Here is an 18,521-nt window from a genome sequence, read left to right on the forward strand (position 1 = left end):
TACGTCTTTTTTATTTCATTTACTTTATTGTGTGACATCAGTTCTGCTGTTCAGACATTTACCAACAGGTGTCAGCAGAACCTCAGTCTTGTGCTACGATGAGTGTGTGCTGAGGTGTACGACTAACTCCAGTTTCGGAGGAATGTGACTCTCAAATTGTCTGCCCTGATGGGTTTCTATTTTGGAAGCACTGACTCAAGAGCTTAAGTCCTGTTGATTTTCAGTGATCCTTTGATTCCTAAATTATGTTCATCTAGTCTACACATTAATTATGATAATTTTGTATTGTTTATAGGTAATTAAAGGATTGCTCGCTTTTGAGCTGGATTATGAAGTGACTTACATAATAAAATATGGTTTTACTATCTCAGTCACAGAAACGTCTACATGTCATAGGTCTGGTCAACATTTGAACATGCTATCAAGCAAAACACTATTTCATTGTGGCAAACTTCTCTGCACACCGTGGGATAGGATGGGTCTATTGAAGTCAGTGTCACACTGCAGAATCATCCTCTGGCTTGTCCTGGGTATGTGCATTGGCGTGCTTACATGTGCTAACGCTGCTGTGAAGGCAGTTCAGTGATGTCCATAAAACATTAGCATGGCATTGCAATTACAAAGTAGTATTAAAAAGTATTTCATCAGGTAGGCAATCTAAACCAACATATCTAAACTGTTGTAGGAGGATGAACACAGAGATCGTAGTATAAGTACACCCAATCCAAAATCACTTCTTTGTGAAGGAACTTTTTCAGACAGATAAAAGTTAAGCTGTTTTAGGTTCACCTTTTCCTTGTGCAGTGACCTGAGGTGAAGAACAAACAAAATTCTAATCGTAGGCAAGACTGATGACTCTTTATTATTATTATTAAATTTTAACATGAAAAGAAGGATTTTCCAAAACCCTGAGATTGCATAGTAAAATCTGTGCCCTTGTGTCCTTGGTTAGACAGTCAATACTCAGGTCTTACTGCATGTGGTGTGCTTGGGTTGTTTAATAAGTTTTCTCAGGGACCTTCAGTGTTTGCAAGGTTTGTAGGTCTGGAGCCTACTTATGCACCAAATCACTGTGTTCCTGATACCTAGATTATACTTTCTTCAGCATTTCTGGGAATTAGTCGTAATCCTATACAATTCAGCTGGGACTCATGGTTCAAGTATTTTGTCAAATTCTTCTTGAGAAGGCTCTTGCAGAAGAAAAGTTAGAAGGAGTTGAACTTTTCTTGCTACACAGTATTTTATTGCCACACAGGGGACTAGGGTATGACATAAAGTCCAACAAAGTCAATAGAAGGTTTTGTGTCTACTTTTTTCCTGCACCTATTTCACTGAATCTTGAATCAGCCCTTCCTCCACCTCCTCCCACCAAACATCACTCTGAAAACAAAGTTGTTCTTACAAATATAATTTTCTATCTAAAGAAATTATGTTCATTCTTTTGCATGGAAAGGTAGCAAATTCATATTAGTAAAATGGAAATATAAGTGTTAATTTTCAGTGTTTGCTTTTGCCTTTCCAAAGTATCTTTTGTTGTTGTTGTTATTATATACTGTAAAAACACCTTATATGCTAACTCCTGCCTTCAGTGTCAAAAGCAGCTAAGATAATCTTTATATAGAAAAGCATGACAGTATAAATAATTCTTACATGGCAGTATCTGAAAATAGAGATAAATATGAAGTGGAAGAAGGCTTTTCATTCTTTTCCATTCTAAAGATGTAAGGATAAAAATTTTCTTGCTTTGATTGAAATCTTCTGTCTACTAAAGTCAAAGGCAGTTTTGTCACTGATTTCAAGAGTGTAGGAATGTCACCCCTAATCTTGGCAGTGAGCAAACCAGTAGGCAGCTTCCTGTTACCAGATTATGACATGATGACAGAATTTGAAATACACTAAACATGGGGAATTGGATATATTTTTCTTGGAAAGGAAAACAGTTTTAGCTTTTTTTAAAAGACTCCACATCTAGCAATATCTTCTTCTGCAGTCATTATCTACCCATGTTTAATATGTTTTGAATGTATGTGTTCAAATGGCTTAGAAATAAAACTTTCTGTTATGCCTCAAAAAACATTTGGTTTGGGTTATAAAAATATAGAAACTATAGATCCCTGCAGAAAGAATAAACTTTGGAGTCAGAGCACCAGAAATGTGCTTCCAAGAAGGACTTGCGCATGCCTTTGAGAAGAACCTCTCAATACTTGAGAAAGAAAGAAAACTATATGTAATTCAGTGATCACCAAATCTGAAATTCAAAGTAAATTGAACAGTGTGCAAGGTTATCCCACAAAGTAGTGCTTTAGCCACCCTGTATAGCAATTCATTTAAAATATTACCTCTACAATTCCATAATGAAGGTAAAAATAAGAAGAATGAAAAAAATCCAATTCCAGAATTGCTTTTCTAAGAAAGGCACCTGATTTCAGTAGATGCTAAATAATCATAATAATTATAATTCAGTTTTTAAACATTTAGGGATAACTTTAGCCTCCTCTCTGAGGGAGTGTGAGTCAAACCTAGACCTGAAACTAAATAACAAATTCCAAAGATTTGGAATATCAAACCTCTGTATTTCTAGTACTGCAGACTCTGTGCAATTCAGATGTGGACCAGGATATCACTGTGCCATTTTCCACACAGGGCCAGGTAGCACAGACCCTCCATGCATTTATGATCTACTACTTTCAATCAAAGTGAAGAATACAAGACAACAGGTAGCTTGCATTCAGAGACATGGAGGAAAATAATGTGATGTTACAGGTCATTGTGCATGTAACACTTGCAGCATGCCCACAATCGGTATTTTGTAGACTGTGAAAAAGGAAAGCTCCTGGGGAAAGGTTGAAGGTGCATAATGGCAAAATTCTGTAAGTTTTTACAGAGAGCTTCACCTTGACTGGTAGAGCAATGTAGCAAGAGGGCATTGCTGATGTGAAAGGTTCCTGAGTGTGTGATGACAGATGGTGCCAAGGGTTGGATGGGTTGTCCAAGATGGCAGCGTGGCTGCAGTCTGTACACAGGAGAATTGTGCTTGATGTCGATGGGATGGGAACATGGGAGGAGAGGGGAAGCCTGCTTGTAGCTGTGGGCATGGAGGAATGAGCAGGAAATGGGCTCCATCCAAATCAGGGAGAAGCATCTTGTGGTGAAAGGATGAAAGCTGGACCAGTAATTTTAGCTGCGTGGAAGTATGAGGAAGGTCAAAGCTTTGATGTTTTGTGTATCAAAAGTTACAGAGAGCCTTGAGAGTCCTAGACTGAAGGTGCTGGACAAACTCAAGGGCCAAGCAACAGAACAGCCAGTGATGTTAACCACAGTGACTGAAAAAAGCGATGGCAAGGAGAGCTTAGAAGACAGATTAAGAGCTCTGGTGAGCCATACTGAGCTTGAGCCGATGGCGAGACATTCAGAGAGAAGCAGACTGAGCTTTGGGCTTGGACAGACTGGAGCAGACGGGTGGATTTGAGTCATCAGTGTGAGCAGTTGGGCCTGTGTGTACAGGCGACCTTCCCCAGAGAGGAGGTGCCCTTTCCAGTGGGAGGAGGGAAGCCGACCAAGGACAGAGCCCTCTGGAGCGCACAGAAAGCTGGAGAAAAATGTTATTCTCCTGTTCCAATATCTGATTTGTTGATAAGAAAGGCTTTTAATAACTAATTTCAAACCATATAACCACGACTTTTCAAGAGATACATTCTGATGTAGTGTGGGGCTGGTACAAAAGCCCTATTTATTTATTCATAAATAGTAAAGAGTCACTTTTGTAGAAGAATTAGAAGTTTTTCAAGTTACAATATTACTGAAAATGAATGTCTTTAATGAATTCTGTTATTTCCTTCTCTTGGAGAATTGTGCAGGAATTTCAATGATCCAATGTGTATTAGAACAAGTGAAACATTTTTCTTCACCTGGAAATTTTAATTCCATTTTTGTGAACTTTTTTTTTTTTAGGTTTTTTTATCCCTATGGTTTCAAATTCTACCAAAATGTGAAGGAGGAGAAATTCAGAGAGATTTCATGGAAATAAATTCCTCTTCTGAATATTTTTATTAGGTGTTCTCCTTTTGCATTCAGTCTAGACAGAGAAGATATTTTTCAGTGCCTGGAGCAGGTTCCTGAGTCCAGCCAGAAGCATGGAGCAAATCAGAGAAATTGCAGAAATAAGTATGGCACATTTTAGTAGAAAAAAAAACCACAAAAAATTCCTCACAAACTTCTCTCTAATTCATTGTATCTAATTAATCTAACTTATTTTTGCCTCTCGGCAGGTCTCCTGTTCTAAACTCTGCACATGCCTGAGAGTCATCAAAATGCACAGGACAGGGCCAAGGTAAAATAAGGCCTCTGCCCTATAATTTCGAAGACCAGCTATTCCAGAGCACTGCTGAAATTACCCAGGTCAGAAGAGCCCTTTATGAATCTTGAGAAAAATATTTAAATATGCATTTGTACTAAATAACAGTGGTGTTATTTAGTTCTCCTTCTCCCCTGTCCCTTCATATGTAGTGGGATTGTGATGTCAATATTCTTCACCCATTTCTGATGTTTAGCTTCTGTAGAACCAACAGACAACTGCTACAGGTTATTTGATCCTTTACAAAAATTATTTAATTATCTACAGTTAAATATTCTAGAGGAAATAAAAGTACTTGGGAAAGAAACCTAAATGAGAGAAAAGCAAGGATTAAAGGCTAGGATACATCTTCTGCAAGAAGGGTCTTGCTTGCCTGGTAGACTTTCTTTGATCTCTAATTATGCTAGATGTTATGTTGTTGATGTTAGTGCTGTAAATAATCCCTCTGAATTCACTAATTAAATCTTTTAATATTATTCATTCCCTCCTACCAAAACTTACTTTAGTAATTAAAAACATCATGGTAATTTATTCTGACCGTATGACTATTTTGTCAGTTATTTATTTAAATAATTTTATTTTATTACAACCTCACAAAAATTCATCCTCATCATTTAATTAAATGATGTATGTGAAAAGCCAAGAGGTATTTGGAGTTAGGCTGTGTTTGTTCACTTTATTTATGCGCTTACTCTTGCGAACTTCAGGGTATTTACAAAGGTATAAAGGGTAACAGTTGTTACCACACCAAGTAAAACTTGCAAAATATCTCCGTTTGCTTCATGATAAGCATGTTATCTAAATCTTGTAAGCACTAAAGAGATCAGAGAAAGAAATGTACCTTTCTCTTGTGTAATGCTACCTGGATTTTCTTTTTGTCTCGTGGGAGACTGGCATGTTGCTGTAAACCAGCCTTCTTAATCACTTGTGCACTCTCTGCCCTTTTACTGATACCACTCACATGGAGAAAGACACATTTCTACACAGCTCTTAGGATTTCTCTTTCACCAGAGCTAACTGAAGGTGGCTGCCTACGTAAGATCTTTGCCCACACTGGCAGCTCTGAGCTGGGGGGTTTCAGCCAAAGACACATTGGAGGATCAGACGGACTTGCTCCACGACTCAAACCTTTGGAAAAAGTGCAGTAAATTTAGTAACCATGCCCCTACATCTACTAAAGAAACTGAATTTGTCTTCTAGTTTCAGGTTAATAAACATAACAGCCTCATTTCCTGGAGAGTGCTGAAAATAAATTCAGCCAGACCCCTTGTTCCAGGGTGTGGAAAAGTTGGCAAGCAGTGCACTCCAAGGAAAATCAAACAGAACAAGTACCTTCATTGGAAATACCAGGGCAGTCTTCCTTTTTCTTTTTGCAGAGCACAGAGCTGAAATCATGGTTGCCTGAGTTAACCCTTTTTTATTCCCTGGAGGCAGCCTGATGTACAAAATAGACACTGTGCCAACCACTGGCCTGGAGCAGGTGGCTTGCCTGCTGAGCCATCCGCTTCCTACAGCCCACCGTAGCCAGGGGAGGTCAACTCCCCCTGATCTGCTCCTCTTCTCCTTTTTAGGATGATTTTCTCACCAGTGAGAAGAACTCAGTGATCAGACAGAGTGTTACATCGGAGCCTGACACTCAGCCTCACACAAATCACATTAAAAAAAGATTTATCTGTGTCTTCCCCACTGCCATTCAACCCCTCCAATCCCCCTCATAATCTGTCCCTGAATGGGCAAGGTCACATTTGGAATGAAAGCAAGGAAATGAGGAGAGCCTTGATTGCCCAGCTCCCTGGGAGTCTGCCTTAGAAACCATTCAACCAGCCCGTGGCTCATAGCTGCCCTAGTCAAATTGTTGGGATCATGGTCATAGGCAGGTCTTCCATGGAGCCTCATGCTTCTGTCATTCCACCAGGTCCTCGCTTCTCCTCAAGTACATTGAAGGACATCTTCACCTTATGTGAGCAGAAATCTTATGTTACCTTATGCTCTGTTGAGTAAACTACTTGAAGACCCTTCTGGAGTGACTCAGGGAGGACCCCACCTGGTCTAGGAAGATGTAATTCTGGAATGGCACCACTGGAGGATCATCAGCAGGTCTGTGGTCCTACAAAGCTTGTACCTACAAAGCAGGACTGTAACTAGCAGGACTGAACACGTGTTTCCGGCCCATATGCCTAAACCTTTCTGCTAACATCCAACTTAACTGTGAAGTGCATTGCATTGTTTTGCTACAAATCTTGCAGAATCCAATGCTGTCCAAAAAGCATGCTCTGAAATCTCATTTACCAGTACATACTATGCTGTCTGGTACGGTAAAAAATTGCCCAGTCCAATGAAGTCAGGTCCCCTCCTCCTTTCCCCTGCCCTTGCAGACCTGCACACTCAGCACTTCCCTCACATAAAGCATGATCTGCCTCTAGGTTTGCTTATCACAGTCTCAAGAGTAAGTACTATGCAAAGTTAAAATCTGTTTAGCACAAGGGCATTTGACCCTGACCACAACCTGCTGTTCCTTTAACAAACAATTAAGACATTCCATGTGTGACTAAATTTGAAAGCAAACCCAAGAATTAACCAGCTTGTTTTAAATAGGGATATAAATAAGAACCAGCCCAGCCATTGCCTAAGAGATAAGCCAAAACTTTGGGGTTCAATAAAAGTTCAGTCACTTCTGAAGGCTGAATATTTATTTAGGGAACAGGGTCATAATTTAGGGAAAGGGTCTTTATTTAGGAATTCTAGGGAACATAATGTCCCCCTGAATCTCATTTCTATTTGAGTAAATTTCCTCTGAGTATGGATGATGCTAAAGGAAAATAACAAAGCCAAATCCATTCTCACCTAGCACAAGAAGTATTTTTGTAGGGTTTCTAATTCTAGTGTGAAGTAGCAACAAACAAAATAGTCACAAGGGTATCTGCATAACTCTGCATTATGTGTCTATCTCAAGGCTTGTGAGAAGAGAATGCAGTAAAAAAAAAAATCTGCACTTAAATCAGGTTTGTCATAGCACCTTGCTTGATCAATTTCATTAGAATGGCAAATAATTTCTTATATGAAATGGTGTATCAAATCCTCGAATAAGGTAATTGAAATGCATCTAATTTTTAATATAGTTATGTGTTACATATGTGTTATATGGATCATATAACTTAGGAAAACCTAAAATAGTTTTAATGCTCTATCTAGGTAAAAAATGCTAGAATAAAACTGCATGTATCAGGAGAATTTGAGAGTAGCTTTTTAGCATGAAAATTTTCTTTGTGGCAGAAAAATAGATGCAAGAAAACTTTAGTTCTACTTAATAGTGTGAAGTTAAGAAAATCAGTAATTAAGTTATGAGATCATGGAAAGTGACTATACCCACACATTTTTCGAGGTGATATGGAGTGCAGAGGGTTCGTTTTTCAGGGTTTGTAGATTGAAGATTACACATTAACCACTAACCTAACTGATAACTCTATGGACAGAGTCCGTTCTTCTATGTAACATGGCCTCACTTGTCCCATGCATGATGTTTTATGAGAGCTCTAAAACTTATGCTTGCACTGTTTTCTTGAAAATTGTTTTCCATCAGGTCAAAAGAGCCTTTCCTAAAGGGTTCAGCAAAATATCTGAGGATTTTCATGTAGATAAAATGAAACCTTACACGAAAACTATTACAAGGAGAAGTTTTACTTCAGAATATGAAAGTGATCAATTATTCCTATTACTGTTGAATTTGGAAGAGCACTGCTGTTTGTCTAAGAATTGCACACTACAGCCTATCACTGCAGTGTAAAGCTTAAATGCTTGAAAGTATTTAAGTACCTAACAAGTATTTCAAAGATTTCAAAGAGACTGCGTACATGAGCATCTTTGAAATCTTAGTACCTTCTACATAAAATCAAGGGCAGTAGCAAGGTCAAGGGGTTTTCCTGATGTTTCTGACATTTCTTTTTGTGAGAGATTTTCTCTGAGTAGCAGAGAAATTGTTAATATGTTGGAAGTTGCTGGTTTAATATTCTGTTTTAACAGCAGAGAAATGTAAGCATGTTGTTACAGCAATTAGTACAATGTTAAGATTTGTTTTGAAAAGAAGGAAGTTTCTATGCAATATTTTAAAGAGATGCTTCCTGGCAGTATCAGGGGTCAGATGAAAGTCAGAAGATCCATTTGTTCTGTTAAACACAAGAAAATATATAAGCACATAATGGTGTTATTATCTTCCTAATTAAAATCCGTAGTGTCTCATGCTACAAGTGAACTAAAATTGTGCAGCCATTATGGTAAGTGAACACGCAGATACAACACAGTGGTATCAATATTGAATTTTATCACCCTGTAGATCCTTTGTGGTAGTTTTTTCTTTCAACCTTACGTAAATGAAATGAACACACACCATTCATTAACTTATTTTTCTGTATGCATTTGTAGCACTAGCAAAACATTAATGTTCAACCACATAATTTTTTATGTCTCTTTTTTCACAGACATGCTACAAAAGTGTTTCACCGTGATGTTGAGGTCTTCTATTATTGGTAAAAAGAAATTATAGGTATTTTTATTGAAATCAAAAGGATTCAGAGCATTTCAATGTCCATTTTACCAAGATGAAAGTTGTACTGAATATTTTGACTCACCCATTTGCTCCCGTCTCACCATCCTAATCCATTTTCATTACATGGCACATTTTATTAATCACACATTTAATATGTGCCTACTATTTCAAATCTACTAACTAATACTATGATATTTCAGCAGGATTTTCAAAACAAATCAGCCCCAATAATTTGATTGCTTTCCCCCAAATTTCCACTTTTCCAAGAAATTTCAAATTAACAGCTTTTCCACCATAAAAAAGTGAATATCAAAATGTAAAGGAAAACTTGTCTTTAAAATGTTTTCTTTTAAAACTAACAATGGTAGTTTTCATTTGGAGTAATTTTAAAATGCATTTCTTCTCTGTAACATACAGCAAATAGATTAAGTTTTCACTCAGCTGTGGCAATAATTGCCTTTTTGAAAGACTTCAAACCCAAAAATTTTTAGAATGTTTTAATTAACTTCAGAGAAAGAATAGATTTTTGATTTCCTGAAAACTCACGTTAAAAGGCAGATAGTACATTCTTGTTTGATTTATGCCTCTTTTGAGGAGCTTCTTAAAGATCAGAAAGTTTAGAGGTCAACGAGATGATGTGACCCTTAGTAAGTGAACCCCTAATTAGTCCAAAAGACTGAGGCATGGGGGATCTGGGATCTTCATTATTCTCCAAAATGCAATGTTTCCACTGAGCTCTGTTGAGAGATCCCTTTCCTCAATCAGCTCTTTGCCTCCCCAGCAATTCTATACTTTACATTCTTGTTTTGCAGATAACACAAAATCTGTCAAATGAGATATATACTTGATCTTTCTTATCATATTGTTTTACCACAAATGATGCAGTGCGTGGTATACAATTCTAAGCTAGCACCAGAAACTATTATATTCTGCTTCCAAAAGTGAGGCTGTCTGAAGTCCACAGATGTTGGCAATGTCTTTTGAAAACCTTCAGGAGCTTGATCCAAAGCCAGCTCAAGCTAATGAGACATTTTCCACTGACTTAAAAATGTCAGAGTGCAATACATGTTATGAGTTATAAAGAAATAGGTGCATTTTACTTTCAGGCTTTTTAGGGTGTTGTGGTGTGGAGTATTTTTAAACAATCAGTTTAAAGGCTAGTTCCAAAGTCCACTGGACTCAGAAGGCTGAATCAAGCTGAAAATTCTGTTCTGTGAGTATTAATATTTCACTAAGGGAAAATTCAGCTCATAAATGCACCCATCACTTACCCAGATGACTAGATCCTTCCTCATCCCACTTTGCCCTTCTATTGAATATAAGCTGACTGGTGCCCATGTTTGCAAAGAAAGACCCTTGTACTGGAGCAATTTATTCATAGTTAGATTTAGTGAGCAGTGTTCCTAAGCTGTAATGATAAATGATACAATAATGCAGATGTCTCAGGCTCTAGAACCCCTTTTCTTTGGGTCTTTTATGAACAAAATGACCAAGTATTTTCTGAACCATACTCTGAGAGATGCCCATTTTTTAAAGGAATTTTATATAACACACATGGACCCAGTTAAAAGGAATGAGAACTGAGGAATTCATTTAGTAAAAATAATAACTGGCCAGGAGTGAGCTCCAGATAGGAGTCCTGCGTGAGTTAAATACGATATTTTACTTCTTCACCCTTATACACCTCAGTGAAATGGGTTAGGCTTATTATAAAGAAACAGCCAGATTTTTGTCTTTCACCTGTTTTTTTACTGCAGGTTCCTGTCTTTTAACTTTGATTTGTATAGCTGCACTGTCTGCTGTGTGCTGGTGTCCCCACAGGACCCTTTGTTTCCTACCTTTGAAAACATTCAAAACAAACAAGACCCTTTCTCTTCCCATAGACAGTACACATAATATCAATGGTTATCTACCTGTGATAAGCAGAGCAGTATCATTTTACATGACTTGAAAGGGTCATCCATATCGTCAAGCACAATTAACTTGTCTTACTCTCACAAAATGGGCTGGGGGAAGTAACTAGGGGGCCATACTTCTTCACATACCTGGCAAACCGTTCCGGGACAAGGAGACACCCAAAAGACACAAAAAGATCCTAAACAACAAGCACAACAGGCTTTCTATTGAGAAAAGAAGCTGTATTGCACTTTTTGATGTGATACTCTCAATTTGTGGTGCCTGTGTGTGTATTAGTTGCATACAAGTTTGAACAAGCTGAGCTGCAGAATTTAACTTCCTGCTTATTCCACTTTTAAAGAAAGCAAACTCTTTGAAATATTTCTGGAAAATTGAGTGAAAGTTGTTTTGAGGCTATATCCAGACTTCAATAAAAAGTGTTCTGAAATGTCACAGAACTTGCACTGTTTCTCTATTTAGGTTTTGGTTTGCAGCATACCTGGATCAGAAGAGCAAACTAAGAATGAGTGGTAACTCTGGCTCTCTGAAGGATGCTTTCACACCCTACGGTACCTTTCAACTCTCAAAACTAATGTTTAGATTTTGTTTAGAGGAGAAAATGTCCAAGCAACCACTGTGTGGAGAGCAATGTTTGTAATTCAGCATGTGAGCATATCCCCTCTGAGTCAGCACTGAATCAGTGTCCCAGCTGATGTTTAGGGTAGTGCCACACTGTTTAATTCAGATGGAATGATGTTGACCGCTTGTGCTGTGGAGAATGGCACAGCAGTTGTCACAATAACACAGCTATTAACTGTGTGACGTGACCAAATGCCATATCAAAGTACTGTTCTAGCCACATACATTATTCCTGCAATTAAATTAAATGTATTTCACTTCCTGTCTTAAATAACTGGTAGTACTGCTGCCAACAAGGTGCTGACTTTCAGCAGAAGAATGATTGACTGTCAATAGCCCATCCTTTATCCTTTAGAGTTTTTTCCTACAATGCTTTAGGATCCTTTAGGAGAAAGTGACCTGGTTAACCCAAATTTTTTCTTTATTAATAAAATCACAAGTTTGAATCTGCCATTTTCTTTTTACTACTAATGAAAAAGTCTTTACAATGCCAACCATGTTGTGTCTTTTCCCTCTTTAATATGCCTGTATAGGGAGAGATGGTCAGAATAAAGCTAGCCTTCCTTGCTCAGATGAAATTTAAAATAGAGAAATAGTTGAACAATGCCTATTTCCCGTGTTTTTATTTTAAAAAACCTGTAGATTTATTTTTTCAGCAGAAAAAAAAAGTCTTGAAAAGAAAGCAACAATATTCCCAAATAATCCTTGTCAATTTTAAATTATTTGAATCATTTCTACGTGTGTTTTCACCTTGATAAGAAAAGGAAAATTGGAAATGCTTCAGACATCCATTTTTATTTCTTTGACAATAATTAAAGCTAAACTGGTATGTTTTGGTAAAGAAATCAAAGCGTCCTTTCCTTCTCTTACCCTGTAGTGTCAAATTTTTTGCCAGCCCTGTGCTGAGCGCAGCCTGCATGAAAGCGGGGAGGTGCCCGGGGGGCCGGGCCAGGCGGGATGGAGCGGGCGGGTTTGGGCTGCGGGGAGAGCGGAGTCCCCGCCGGGCAGCGCGGGGCTGGCACGGAGCGGCTCTGTCGGGGCTGCTGCTGAAACATGAAGCTCGGGAAAGGTCAGCGGCTCTCTGCCTATCTGTGCCATCTCTTGAAATAACAGCGACTTCCAGGACTCCTTCACCTTCTTTCCTCTCCGGCCCCGGCGTGCCTTCCCTCCCCAGTCCTTCTCTGGCACACATCCTTCAGCGCCACTCTCTTTTCTTCCTTGAGCTTTTCCTGTTGTCATCACCAAGACCTCTATGTCCTTTATTGTGTCCTCAAAGGCTATCTCTGGCTCTGGAGATAAAGTCTCCACTAAGAAGGATGGATATTTAATTTGGAAAAAAAACACCATAAAGGGTTAAGGAAAAAAAACATGCTGGTGCCCTGTTTCAGGAGGAATCCACTCTCTCTGTTATTTACTCACATAGGTAAAATCAAAAATTGCTCTTAATTATCTACTCTCTCCTTATCATACCCAAACTTTGTGAATTTCCTGAAAAATCTATTTATGATCTGTACCCTTGAAAACTTGGAAGCAGTTCATTGAAGAGAAGCTTCCATATTACTCTGCCAAGTGGATTACCAAAATAGACCTGCATTGTTATTTTTGAGTATTCGTGACCCTTCATTCATTTGTTTGTTTTAAGGGGATTTTTTTTATTGAAGCTGTTTTGCCTTGGTGACAATGAAAGTTGAAAAGGATGTTTTAAGCAATAAAAAAGTAATTGTTTGAGTTTGCAGTGCACATTATTTCAGAGAGATCTGTGTATTTGAAAGAAGCAGACTGCTTCTGTAACACACTATGTTATGTGGTAGATCAGGTAGTAGGAAACTTCACTAATCTGAAACTGAAACTTTGGGTAGAAAAGTAATTTCTTATGTACTTTTAGGTCATAAAGTCTTGATGAAATTTTCTTCTGAAATGAAGAAACCATCCTTGCTGCAATAGCTGTGCTTGGAGCTACGGAGCCACTTGTGTTTCCTTTTCCCACATGCTTCTCACAGATGTGCCAGCAGTGGGTCTTTTGCTGCTGGGAGGGTTTGTCACTAGCAGGGCCTCCTAAACACCTGCTCAGGTGGGGCACCAGCCTGGTGACTGGCAGGGAAGGGGGAGAACAGGCTTTGCTGTTCACAGACACCAATCCTGTGCAAATTAAATGGCTGTCTGCAGAGATACATTGGTGAGCAGCTGAGGCCCTTCTCTTGATGGTGCACATAGCAGAGAAAGCACCCTGTCACACCACAGCACTGATGGCACTGAGGAGTAATAGCAACCTCTTTTCTTCCTTGCATTGCTAAACTGTTTTGCTGCAATACAGCATAAACACAAGGAAAAATCCGTGGCATCCAAATCATGTTCTCACCTGAAGAATGTTTCACATTAGGAAAAAAGCAAGAAAACAAAGTGAAAATTCTTAACCTAATAGAAATATGATGAGCTGTGCACAGAATTTAACAGGCTTTGTAATTAACTGTTCCCCAGTGCCTGCTGAAATATTTGACCACACTCTCCCAGGAAATTTAGTTATGATTTAAGTAAAAAAGAGAGTGGGGTCTATTTAAAAGGAAGGTATTTGTAGTAAAATATCTTAAAAATGTTCCTAGGATAGACAGATAATCTCTAAAAACTTCCATGCACTTTGTGACAATGCTGTACCTAGTTTCAAAAAGACATCTCAGCTTGTACAGACAGAGGAATCAAAATAAACTCTGATTGCTGAAGCTATGTTACAATTTAGGAGCATCCTTATTTCCTCTCTACTGAAGATAAAGTCTCTTCCTCAGCCCTGAGTACATGCAGCCTTTCAGGACTGGGCATTGAAGTAGTGCTCTGAACACATATGTAAGTGTATTTGTAAATAATTCTGTACACATGCACGATGCCTTCTCAAACATCATGGTACCTATTTGTCATGGTACCTTTGTCTGCATTGCTTGCTCTTTAATTTGCTTTTGAAGCTCCTGACACCCAAGGCAGATCTGAGCTCAAGAATTACAGACATGGTGTGTCCTTCCTGAAAGTTTCACTGGGAGATCTCTGAAAGAAAATTGTCAATTTTCACACAGAGGAAAAGTATTCCTTGCCCTTAACAAACGCAGAGATGTCTGACTCTACCATTGTAAAATGCCATTAGACAAACACCCCTCTCACAAATCTGGTGGAATAATATGCCATTTGTGAGAACACCTACTGAAAAACAATATTTTAGGTCCAGAAAGAGCTACTTTTTCAAATTATAATTTCTTAAAGTTATGGATTATTCCATAACTGCAGTGAATAGACATACTTGTAGGAATATGCATGCATTTCTGTGCCCCAGATCCTGTGCTTATCTTCTAAAAATAGTGACCAAGACATTTGTTGTCTCCAACGAAGATAAGTGGTAGGATTTCAGGTCAATAAATTAAACTAATATCTCACTGGAGTAAGTCCTACTCTTTACACCTCTTCCACTTCTCTTTTACACTATTTCTATCAGAATAGCTCATTTATTTGACAGGTAAAATTACAGTAAAGAGTGATTGATTTGGCATAAAGTCATGCCAAAAAATGTGTAAGCGAACTGTGGAGAGTATTTAATGGCTTTGTGGCCCTAGTGAATAATTCTCCTGGCTTTGATAGCTTGATAGAACCTAGAAATATTGTTATAAGTCCAGCTCATCATATATGGCATCATAGCTGCCAGTTTTCTGTCGTCTCTTTCCAGTGAAGAGTTTCCATCTAATCTCAGTAGATGATGACCTAGCTTTGCTTATTTATGTCCTTCTGCTGGGGTACAGGAATGTGATGTACGCAGGCTTTTGAAGCATCAGATGGCATGGGACACTACAGCATATAAATTATCTAAAGCTACTGGAAAACTTTTCTTTTTCAGCTTCTACAAACCATTACATGCACAAACCAAGAGATTCCCATGGCATGTGAAAATCATGGGCAGCCAAACCCTTCCCCTGCTCTAATGAATAAGGATGATGGTTTTTGAGGAAGAAAAATTATCAGATCCATGAGTGAACTCCTGTGTAAAGAGTTCCACCAACATCCCTTCCAAGGTCCTAGCACCTTGGGGCCCATTTTTTGGACTTGCTTGCCTTACATAATCATATTTGGAACAAATATTAGAACATAATTTTCAACCATTGAAACAGCAGGTTCTGAAATAGCCGCCAGAGTTGATGGAGAAAAAATACAAAATTACTTCTAAGATAAATTTATCAATGGGATTAAACAGCAAGAGATGATGATGGTGATCTCCAAGCATGGACATTAATATTTAAGCTATCAGGCTTTGTTAGTTTCATGTCTGGAGCGTCTGATTAGCACTAAAATAAATGTGATCTCTGTTCATGAAATAAATTGTGTCACATTAAGGAAAGGCTTTACTTTTCTGCTGGCCACTAGCAGAGACCAAATTTTTTTTTCTTTTTATATTAAACTCGACTCCAAATTTGTTTTGGGTTTGGAGACAATTTCTTCCTGCTCCTTTCTGCAGCAAAACTACCTACAGTAAGAAAGGATATCACATAGGATGTGCTGGGGGTCCTATCTGCTCTCTTGGGTGCATAAAGTAACCACCAGATTTGGGATCAGGAACACATTTTCCCTCATGCCCAGTTGGTGAGGTCCATAGGTGTCTGGAAGGAGTGAGGGCTTCTCTACAGAGGCACACATAAATGAATTCCTGCAGCCCTGTGAGCAAACCAAACAGCAAACATAAACTTCTTGTGGCACTACAAAGTCCTGCAAGAATCTTCACAAATCTTTTTTCTGTGGTACGCTGGGAATTATACGGCTTGTGGTAGATGGAGACGTGGAATATGTGTCCTCAGCATCCTTTTAGGCCTTTTTTCTGGGCCCCAGTCTTTGTGATAGTCTTAGATTCCACAGAATATTAAAAAGAAAAAAGTCCCAGATTCTGTAAACAGGAAATCCAAACAATGCAGTGTGCCTCTCCTCTTTGAGAAGAACAGGACAAGAAAACATTGTGCATATATGATGAACACTATCTGTGCTACTTAATGCAATTACTTGCAAACTTCTGGTGATTGAGCTGTAAGACTCTAAAGCACAGACTAGAATAAAGTGTGGGAAAATAGCACAGAGAAACAGAGTAAGTATTTTTAGCATGCTAAGCATAAATTTCCTTCAATTACATAGATAGAGGGACTCAAAGGTAAATGTAATTGTTAATATTCCCAGCATGTGTATCTAAATGATGTTATTTATTGACCATTTGTACTATGAACAAGTGTACTTAAAGACACTTTAGTGTAAAGTGTTACTGTCTGCTAAAGATCTCTTCACTAAATGTTTGTAGGGTCCTGAGTGGTTTGCAAGTCAATTAAACCACTGATGGAACAGAGATAAACTCTTCCTATTGAGAAATGTCACATCAGTCTTTCTACTTCATTTCATTGTGTCATTTAATGCACCGAATGGCATTCAAGTGACACAGCAGCAGCTATGATATCATGGCACGGGCTGTATATCCTGCTGAGCCACGTGCAGATGGATAAACACTCTTGTAGTTGCACCAACTGGCACAGAGACTAGAGACAAGGTGTTGTGTATTTTTTCTTAGGGCACGCTAACCTGCAACTGGAGTCTTGAAAAACTGATTTTTTCCCATGTGTTACTCTCTAAGGAGCAGCTTGCAGGCATGTGCAATTTAACACCTGATAGCTCTCCCTTCCCTGAAAATTAAGAAGTGTGGCAACCGGTGTTGTCAGGATCTTTATAGGATTAGGTTTCCTCTTGCTTTCTACAAATGGGAATGTCCGCAAACACTGTCACTCTGTTCTACCTGATACAGCACTCACATTGTTCAGGTTAATAGATAAGGCACTGGAGTTTCAGGAGTGCTAACAAGTTGCAGTTCAGTTAGTGCTTACGATTTTCCAAACACATGAAGTATCTACCTTTTATAAACTATCTTTATGAAGAGCATAAGAGGTCCTGATTTCTTCAGAGCTATGTAGTTTCAAGGAAGGTAAAAGCATTCTTGGTGAGCAGAGAAACCATATGTCCCTATTTTAATATAAGGCCTCATGAATTCTGCTTTAAAATACTTGAAAGCTTCTAGATTTTTATTTTGTTGTTTAGATGTCTGATATGGTGGATAGCATGTTGTTTAATAACAACAAAATAGGTGTCAGAGTTGACTTAGAATTCATTGTTATATTGAGTACTATGTTTCATTCAAATCTAAATTGTGGAGGAAGTATACAGTAGTAAATAGAAATATTTGGTGAGATAAACACAGAAAAAAGAGAAGATAGCTCAATGCACTTGGGAGCTATTAGATTTGTTCTTGTACTTCAAATTAATGTTGGTGTCATATGATTCATAGTTTATGATAAACTAATGTAGCACCCTGAAATAGAAATAAACTAGGCTCCATTTCTCAGAAATGTGCTTGCATTGCTGTTGAATCAGAGCTTGGCATCAATACCAATGGAACACATGAAAGAAGTGTCCTTTTTTTCTTCTACAGGAATATTTTTGGAACTGTGTTTTGAAAATACTGAAGTGCTTGTAGTTTCAGCAAACCAAAGTGCACTAGGTAGCCAAGATAGCCAGGAATGAAACTTGCTGCATTTCCTAATCAGAGCAGTGACACAATATTTTCTCTGCTCCTCTTGCCAGCTAACGGTGCTCAGCCTCCCTTCCCCTGCTCCTGAACCAGGCTTCCAGCACTGGGTATGTCAGACAGAAAAGAGACCTGTCCCTCTTTTCCATCCGTGCCTTTGCTCACAGAGTGCACCTCAATTTGACCTTGATTATTTTTATACATTCATGACCCTTTTTTTGTGATGCATTTTAAAAACAAAATTAGAAATTAAATCGGAATCAGGAAAATGGGATGGAAAAGACCTGGAGACTTCACTTTCTGTTTTTGGGAAAGCAAAAAGACATGAAATTATAAAAGTAAAAATATACATAGAAAACCAAAGTCAGGGGTTTGTGTATATTTCTTGTCACCCTACTATATACAAAAGGAAAGTCATTAAGGTTATGAGTCATGAGAGTTGTTCTTGATGGTAAAACTTTTTGTCAACAAAATGGCTAAGTATATTAATATATCATATTTAAATT

The sequence above is a fragment of the Fringilla coelebs genome (assembly GCF_963513975.1).
Source record: "Fringilla coelebs genome assembly, chromosome: 3".
NCBI lineage: Eukaryota > Metazoa > Chordata > Aves > Passeriformes > Fringillidae > Fringilla > Fringilla coelebs.